The sequence below is a fragment of the Morone saxatilis genome, unplaced genomic scaffold (genome assembly GCF_004916995.1).
Source record: "Morone saxatilis isolate NCDOM2014 unplaced genomic scaffold, NCSU_SB_2.0 Contig7, whole genome shotgun sequence".
NCBI classification, from domain to species: Eukaryota; Metazoa; Chordata; class Actinopteri; family Moronidae; genus Morone; species Morone saxatilis.
In genome coordinates, this window is record NW_023340246.1 from 2,665,688 (window position 1) to 2,673,822 (window position 8,135).

The following is an 8,135-nucleotide window of genomic DNA, read 5'->3' on the forward strand; positions in this document are numbered from 1 at the left end:
AAACAGTTTAGAGAGGAGGAATCAATTTAAATATAAAATTGGTGACATTTCTAAACACTGAAATGGAGAAATTTAGTTGTTTGTTGAATCTCATTCCCAGGCCGTCAAATACAGATGCTTTTGCTTAGGGTAAAGGGCCTAAACAACCTAGGAATGAGGCTTAGCAATCAACTTTTTTCTCCAGAAAAACTGGTCCCACCTTTTTAAATCAGATATTACTGATGCAAAAATGTTAGAAATGATGCACACCTTGGACTTTTATGCTTGTGCAACGATGCAAACTGGTGAATCTTACCATCCCTACACCAATGTGAATTTGTCAGATTTTCTTAGTATTTGTGAATTTGATTGCTACTAGTGTGCAGTTTGTGTACTGTTGCCTTGTTTATGTTTATGATTGCATCTTTAATTTTCACCTTGTAAGCAAGCCGTAATCACTGCACGGGAGCAATGTAGGGAAGTCCTCCAGCTTGTTTAGGAATAACCAGGCTGCAACGTCATCTCTCCTCAGCCCCTGGCTTGTCGTGCCGGCTTTCAGCCAGGACAGGCCTGGCTGTGCAGCTGGAGGGAGGGTCCACCTATTTGTCCAGTTATCAAAGCCCAGACACAGTCAGACAGGGAGACTCACCCAGGCTGTATTAGGCTTGGACACCCTTCTAGCAGCTCTCCCTAGTACACCATGAATTTGGCAGAGGCTTTCTGATAGAGGCTTAGTTAGTGTATTGTGAGGAAAATGGCCCTTTATCTATGCTGAGACTGAAATGTGTTGCATGTCATTTTTGAGTTCACGTTGGGTGTTTATATTACAATAAGAAGGCTTCAGAGCACTTCTTGTTTTTCTTGAATAAATGAAAGTGGGATTGCTTTTGCTTTCATGCACCAAGGTTTGCCCAGACTGCAATTACCACCCTTTACCTGTAACACTTCATCTACTATAAGCAGGTCACTGCTTCTTTCTTTGCCCTGTCCCCTCTCTTACAATATTTAAAACATCCTCAGACAGTTTTACAAACTTCATCTTATACTTGTATGAAATGATTGAAAGCTTTAGACCTACTACTAAACTGACTTTGAAATATGACTGTTTTGTCAACTGCTGCTTGCAAGGTCAAGAATTAACTTTAAGCTCAACTTTTTAGCCAACATGGACGAGAAGTTCTTGAAATGCCGAAGTTCCACTAGAAACCTCACTTGCATGTGACACGATGGAAAGCTCAATGGATCTGTATGGATTGTTGTGGTTTCTTTGTTTTCAGTGATGTAGCACCATCACTAACATTGGCAGCTTTCTGTAACTTGCTGATCAAAGCATCGTAGTGGTTGGCTGGTGACTTTAAATGTGAACCAGCAGTAGGAAGTGTTCAGTTTGCATTGTTGATGGTGTGTGGTGGTTAAGATGAGTGGCCAGGCACCCTGTAATATCTATTCACTATGCAAAATGCATAATTTGTGTGGTCCATTGAGTAGATAGCACAGTGTATGTGAGATGCAATCTTTGGTGTTTCATCAGCTTTTATGTGAAGTCTGGCCAGCTGAGTCACTGATGGGGCTTGTTTAAATGCTCCAGAGCCGCTCTGTTTATGTGAGTGGAGGAGTGCAAAGAACGAGAGACTGCTGTTAAGAGCAGAGTGTACTCACTCAGGCTCTGCACTTTATGCTGTGTGTGACAGAACAAACGAGTGATGCAGATGGGAGAGCTGCCTTCTCCAGACAGGCGGACAGAAACAGACCTCCCGCACTGTGGTGGCCTAGTGCTTAAGGTGCATACCATTTAATCTGACCGCAACACCGCTGGTTTGATTCTGGCTGAGGATCTTTTGTTGCATGTCACTCCCCCTCTCTCTCCCCTCATTTCCTGTAACCTTCTACTTTTTCTTATTTTCTAATTTTTAGTATTACGTCCAGCGACTGTGTGCGCAGGATAAGGCTTGAAGCAACAGCCCATTTAAGAGGCAGCAATCTTTTATCTTTTCAACCATGTTTGATGGAAGTACTAGACTGATTCCTATTTGCCACAACAGCAGAAGCAGCCGATAGACAGATTTCTGACAAGGAGCATCATTTTATCGCTTTCTCACAGCTGCTAGTTTTGTAGGAATTTGTGCATCATTTCCTCTGTGGCTATGTGCACAGTCCACTTATTACAGTTATTGTGCACATACTCTTGCAAGCCGCACTCTTTATTGTTTGTCCTTTGTTGGAGTTGCCATTGCTCTCTGACACTGCAGTGAGCAACAACAATTTTGCTGTTGAAGTTGATATAAGTTCCTTGTTAGAACTGTAACTGTAAGTAGCAGCAGCCATTGTACAGAATGTGTGTTCTACTTGCTTTCCTTTTCTTCCTTGCTTTCTGTAGAAAATATGGAAGTAATGAGATACACTGAACTCATGATTTAATACAATTCACAATACTGGGTCCACAGTGTCAAATTATGAACCCAGTATTATGTGCAAAACAAAGCAAAAAGTAAACTTTTTTTTATGCAACCAAAACAGTGGGATCTGCATTTATATCTATCACAAAATATGTTGCTGTAACATCCAGAATCATGGCCCTCTGTTTATGTTTACGTACACTGCTATCTAATCGTTGGTGGTTTAAACACACAAAATCAGTACAGTGTTTTTCAGAATCGATTAAATATCACAAAATAAAATATTGCAATCTGATATTTTTTGTCCTTATACTCCTATTTTCGTTACCTTAGAATAAATCTACAGAGGGAGCGGTCCTCTTTTACGGAGTCCGACATGTTGAACTGCCATGTTTCTACAGAAGCCCAGAATGGACAAACAAAATATGGCTAGGATGGGAGGGTGAGGCAAGGGGAAATGCAATCTGCAATCACACCGCTACACACTAGACCTTTTATATACTTGACAACAAATAGATTAATCGACTAATTATTGCAGCTCTACTGGATTTAAAATAGCCCGTCTTTACTCAGTTACAGTACAGAGAATCCTTCGTTCATCTTCCCATCGTGGTCCAGGAAAGCTGAAATGCTGCTGTTGAAATAGTGGCTCAGTTTGGCAACATGTCGGCTCTGACTTGAAGAGCCCGACTCCTCCACAAAGATCAGAGCGCATAATTCAGGCCTGTGTAATTAGTTTATAAAGCGAGGAGCATGTAGTCCTCTTCGGCTCTCATTCATACGCTGACTGCTCATCTGTATATCCAAGCCCCTCTCTCCTCTCCAGCAGTTCATTAAAGGAGCAGATGATGGGAGTGAATCCATTAGAAAGAGTGTGATTTAAAGGGTTGTCACGCTCCTCTTTTCACTCCTCCTCTTATTGCAGTCGTCATTCTGTTCTCCACACACACACACACACACACACACACACTGGAACCTTACTCAACTCATTGTGTGGATATGTGTATTTCTGTATTCCTGACTCCTAACTATTCGTTCTACTCTGCCTCAGTGACTGTACGTCGAAGCTTTCTCTACAAAGCATCTCCATGCAGGAGCTGTAGTCCACTAACATTTATGGAATCGTTTTGGGAATGCTCCCAACATCAATGAAGGACATAACCGCGCACACACCGCCAGAAATTAACTCACGAAACTCAACTCATGAAGGGTGGTGCCAGCGCCACTTCCCTGGCAGAGGAGGTATTGATTGGCTGGTCTCGTCATGCAGATTAGTTATTTCTGCTTGGAACGGACTATTTATACATTCGCTGGGTAATATTCAAAAACCCACAAGCACTTCCAATTTCATACACAGGCTTAAGGACTTTGCGTGGGCGGCGGGTGTTTGTGTTTTTCTGCGTAGGCATGTGTTTTCTAGACCGCTGCCAATATCTGAGAAAGAATTGTTCCTAGAAGAACATATTGGGTTGAGGAGTGCATTTTCCATAAACGTAGCTGTGTAGTCACTGCAGTGCTGCTCATCAGCACAAGGAGAAATGAGTGCATGGAGATACATCCGTACTGGGAATAATTAAATACAATACAAACAAATCTGTCATTTAAAGCTGCAGCGTGTAACATTTAGGAGGATCTGTTGGTAAGAACCTTGTGACTGTTCCAGGTAAACCCTTAGGTGTGTTACCAGGGAAACAGCTCTGCCCTCCCTGTCATCCATTCATTCCTGATAATGGACACCTCCTCAGACATTTTCCCTTACTGCATCACATATTTCATTTTTACTGTAATGTAAAATGTTTTAGGGGTCTGTCCAAACAAATGTTTTTTAAATCTGGAGACAAGATTTGAAGGCCAGGCGTCTTTGTAGAACTACAGTACTTTAGTATAATACTGTTTTGTCACATTTAATCTTCATCAGAAAGTTGCAGCTTCTGAGATTTGCATATTGCACTTGGCCATATTGCGATTTCTATAATAAATCTGCTAGTTATTAGCCAGCTATGCAACTATTATTGTTGTAGTTAAACTGCTAAAGTCCAAATATACTTTTCCTGCTTCTTTTTGTTACCAAATTGCTTCAGGACAACAAAGGTGGATGCAGTCAGACTTGTCATGTGGATGAAAGTGTGTTTCAACTGCATCTTGATTTGACGTGCGTAAATGGGGCCCAATGGTCTTAAAAAGTCAGTCTTCTTATCTGACTTTTGATGAGAGGGCAGTCTTTCTCCAAAATGTCTGTGTGTTCTTAAACAAAAATACCTCAACAAATCTTTATAACGGTGAGAGCATGGTGATATTTTGTAGCACATAGTTGCTCTGCCATCCCTGTCAGCATCCCTCTGTCTCTCTCCCTACCACTGCCTCTCCTCCTCCAGACCGACTCTCTCTGTCTCATCTGCTTGGCTTTCTGCCAGGCTGCTCAGTGAGCTAGATACTGACTCTGCCTGTGTGTGTGTGTGTGTGTGTGTGTGTGTCAGATTACTGGGCCTTTTATTCTATCACCTTTCTAAACTGAGTGTATGTGTTGTCTGTTTTCCTTTTAGCTCGCACTGTGTGGCCCTCATTTTGTAGATTTACATGAACATTTGAGCTGAAGGGCCTATCGGGTCTGGGCTCAGTTTAAAATCCCTGCTCAAGTGCAGCTTGATTAAAGTTCTTGAGGTTGAGGGGGAGAGTTTCTCCTCACATTCCCGACCATAATCACGGACTACAGTGGTGAACACATATTCTGCCATTCTGACGTTTCCTCTCCAGGCGGTGGGAGTGCTCAGGCCTAGATTTCACTCTTTTAATTAATACCAACACTGGTTTTATTAACATCTTCCACTCCTCCCTGTGGCAGCTCTCTGTCTGATTACAGAGGGAGTCTGACTGTTCCCCCAAACCTACTCACATGTAGAACACACTGCCAGGATTGGCTATAGTTCTTTTCGGTATAGTTAAGTGTATATATAGTTTAAGCTTGAGGATAATTGGTGTCACCAAATGCCACTTTCTGTACGTGATTATGCTTATGGATCTCAGATGAAACCGGTTTTACTGGCAGCTTTCGGGTGTGAATTTGTGCGTGAAGCAGAGTGTTCCTGGCAAAGAGCATTTGTGCTCACCTTTGACAAATAAAAGTCTCCTCTTTCTGTATTTCAGTCTGCAGTCACGTATTTTGAGCTCAGAAGTAGCAGCGGGGTGAGGATTTGCCGCTTGAACTAAAATCAACAAGTTGTGCCAGTTGGCTCCATATATCTGCATATCTCACCTTTTGTGTCCTTCAGCACCATCACCGACAGATTTGCCAGGAAGAGCGACTGCTTTTCTCATAACAAGCAGGACTCTCTAACTGGAACTGAAGCTTTGAACTGACAGAGTAAACAGACACGACTGCCTTGGAAAAAGTTAGCAGCATGACTCATGACTGACGACCAGTGCTGACTCTCTGCTCTCATCGTGAGGAAACCTTGCCACTTGAGAGCAGAATGTCACGTCTGTGTGACTTCGGTGTGCCACCTTAAAGGCCCTGCACACCCACACTGGTGTTTGCACTTAGACTGGCTGATTAGACCTCTGCTGAAGTTGAAGGGGGGTGGAGATTCCATGAGGTCACTGAACTCAATGTACAAATATGAGGAATCAAGGTGTAATTTCTCCCTTATTAAGATGTAACATAGCTAACAGGCAGGTGAGGGACATGTCAGTGAAGGACTTACTCTACAATCAGCCAAAAAAAGAGTAGGAACGCATAATATATGCACATATTTTTTTCCCCACTTAATTGCAGAGAACATAAAGTCTCCCCTGTAAGAATTATTATCTCTACTGTTATAGTAAAGGCCCCACTACCAGTTGCAAGCATGAAAAGCATCGTATTTTAACATGTACACGTTTGGGAAAAATTAGAATGTTTACTGTTTTTGCTGATGCCTCTTTTTCTTTGTTTCTCTTTGGACGATGGCTCTTAAGAGGGGCAATGTCGTGTTGAAGAAATACAATTTGACTCCTCCTGAGTAATCATTGCAAAAAACAACTTACTATGCCAATACATGTTTCAGACCATAAAAACTTCAACACCATAGACATACTTGCATATCATGGTATTGGCTTGATAATCGGCAGAAATGGTTCTTTTAGGCCGATACGATACGTATCCCTAAAAATAATAAATGAATGAATGACCGGTGTTAGTGTATCATAGCTTTGCAGGGCCCTTTTTTAAAGGCTAAAACCTGAATGTTGATAAAACAGAAATATAACCTCTAAATTCAGTCCAGATGTGAGAAGTCGTGACACACAAGTGCTACCAGAGCATCCATTTGTTCATCGTTCTCCTAACCAGCTGTACTGTCGGCAACACACAGCTATACATGGGTGCTGAAATAAACTGCAGCTCTGTTCAGTAGCTCAAATAGTTCCTCAATAAACTACATGAGGAGTAAACAGCAATTGTATTTATCTACTGATTCCACCTACCAAAGCTTTATATGGCTGTAGTACCATCAAGTATGTTGGTGGACACATCAGATTTGTTGTGGATTCATTTTCCTGTTGATGAGCGATGGTCTATCATGCTAGCTAGCTGATCTAATCATCACAACCATCAACCTATGTTTACTTATGTACAGTTGTACTCACAGTCGTTGCTACAGACCATATGAATATTATGTGTGTGTGTGTTGTGTGTGTGTGTGTGTGTCATTTGACTAGTTATAATTTTGAATAGTTTGCCTATATAGTGAACTTTGAGTGGCTGTATCTCAGTATCTGTCTGTGCTCCAGTGGGCTAACAACAGGTTAACAGCTGTCTGCTCGGCTAAGTGGCTGATCGCTGCTGGCTGACTGACTTACTGACCCAGTGGTGGTGTGGGGATGCTGAGTCACAGAGCTGCAGTGCAGATTACTTTGAAGGGGGGGGGATTGAGGACGCACTTGGCAGAGTGTAGTGTACCTCCTCTACCTCAATGCTCCTCCCCCCAGAGATAAGGACCTGAAGCTTCACAAATCCTCTAGTACAGGGATCTCAAACTGCCAGCCAGGATCTTTCTACTTATTTCATATCAGCTTAAGCTACCCCTTAATATACAATTAAAATAAAAAGACAAAGTCTTTTGTCCCACCTCTGGCCCTTTGCTGCCCCTTCCCCTCTCTCTTTCTCCCCCTTACCTGTCAACCTTCAGCTGTTACAATGGATTAAAGGCAATAAAAGCCAACCCACCCCCCCGAAAAAATAATTAAAATTTTAAAAAAGTATTTAATTTGCCGCAGAACAATGGCAAAGGTGCTCGCAGATGCATGCAAAGGGTTGATAGGAAGAGAGCAGGTTTCAGGTTTCGGGCCATCCATTTGTTGTTGTCGGTGAACCACAAATTATATAATGATTCATAAAAATTGTCATCAGAAGCATTCTCTATCACACAAGATCCTACGGTTTTATCAGGAAGACAGTAAACGAGCCTCAACAAAAAAGGTTCTAGTCACGGGCTGCCTCATCACCTAAAGAAGTCAGTATCGTCCACATTTCAACTTGGATCGTTGTTGCGTGCATTTTAAGGGACCCTTTAAAATTACCAACCGTGTTCGCACGCCATTATCATTCCTAGTCGGGGCGGCTGCTCACGTTACTACAGCACCGTCAACTGTCAGTTTTCAGACAGCTCCTTGGCCCCTAATTGCCCAGGTAGTTTGAAAATACATCCCAAAGTGATGACCCGCCCAATCTGAAGCAGCAGATGTTTTCTTTCTTTGTGAAACAAGAAATCCTGTTCAGTGGCA

The 8,135-nt window shown here is 42.3% G+C and overlaps 1 protein-coding gene across 1 annotated transcript in view; it reads left to right on the top strand.

The window, feature by feature from the left end:
* The window catches only part of LOC118341058 (DNA polymerase zeta catalytic subunit-like), a gene marked incomplete in the record, with an annotated part of 68,493 nt that overhangs the window by 22,046 nt on the left and 38,312 nt on the right, over positions 1-8,135 (top strand).